General features: G+C 37.0%; 1 protein-coding gene across 1 annotated transcript in view; it reads left to right on the plus strand.

Annotated features, from left to right (window-relative positions):
• The window catches only part of LOC107654179 (bis(5'-adenosyl)-triphosphatase-like), a 284,575-nt gene that overhangs the window by 136,604 nt on the left and 147,006 nt on the right, over positions 1-965 (plus strand). The window lies entirely within an intron of this gene.

Genomic DNA, 965 nt, shown 5'->3' on the forward strand with positions numbered 1-965 from the left:
CTCATGTTGTTCCAAACCCGTAAGACCTTCGTTCATCTTCGGAACACAAATTACGATATTTTTGATGAAATGTGAGCGCTCTCAGACCTTGCATAGACAGCAACGCAACTGTAATGTTCCCAGGTCCTATGCCGTTATTTTAATGACAAATGTCGAGAGCGCATTATTGTAGCGTGAAAGCACATTAATATAATGCGCGAGCGCGAATCTCTCTGCTCGCACGCAGATTTCCTTTGCTCTCGCACAAAACCGGACGCGCGCGCTCAGATACATGCTGCTCTCGCCCTGAGAGTATGCGCGCACATTAAAACGTGTCTCTCCTCTCACTCAAACTGTCATGTGCACTCGCAAATCTCTCTGTGCTCATGCGCTAGATATTAATTATTTTCGCACCTGAATTAAACGTTGTCAAAAGTTATCAACCAATCAGATTTCAAAGATGGATCTGTAATTTTTTTACTACTTTATCTCTTTTATGTTTGTATTTGTATTTTCTTTTCTGTGAATGCACATATGCATCTCTCTGTAAAATACTTTGTAAACACTTTTAAAAGGCGCTATATACATAAAGCTTTAAACAATCAGACCTCCACAACTGACAGATGAAAATACTATGTGAAATCTAATTGGCTGAGAGGGAACTGAACCTGGAATTCTTAATTCTTTTGAAGATGGATCTTTAATTTATTTCCAGTTTAATAATATTTAGCAAAGTTAATGAAATGTGGAATGTGGCAGAAATGTCTAGGAATTGGGTGCTTGGATGATTTGTACATATAAATAACCTCTGTCCAACTGGTTGGTCTCTGAGCAATTTATCTAAAAACAACATATTATAGCCTATGGCTCTAAAGACTTTATATAAAACATCAATGTTATGTCATAATATGTCAGATACCTCAACTGAAATTAAAATCACTGAAATAAATTCTCAGTTAGTATGATGGCAACAACTCCATCATGTA

The sequence above is a fragment of the Sinocyclocheilus anshuiensis genome, unplaced genomic scaffold, assembly GCF_001515605.1.
Source record: "Sinocyclocheilus anshuiensis isolate Anshui unplaced genomic scaffold, SAMN03320099.WGS_v1.1 scaffold463, whole genome shotgun sequence".
NCBI lineage: Eukaryota > Metazoa > Chordata > Actinopteri > Cypriniformes > Cyprinidae > Sinocyclocheilus > Sinocyclocheilus anshuiensis.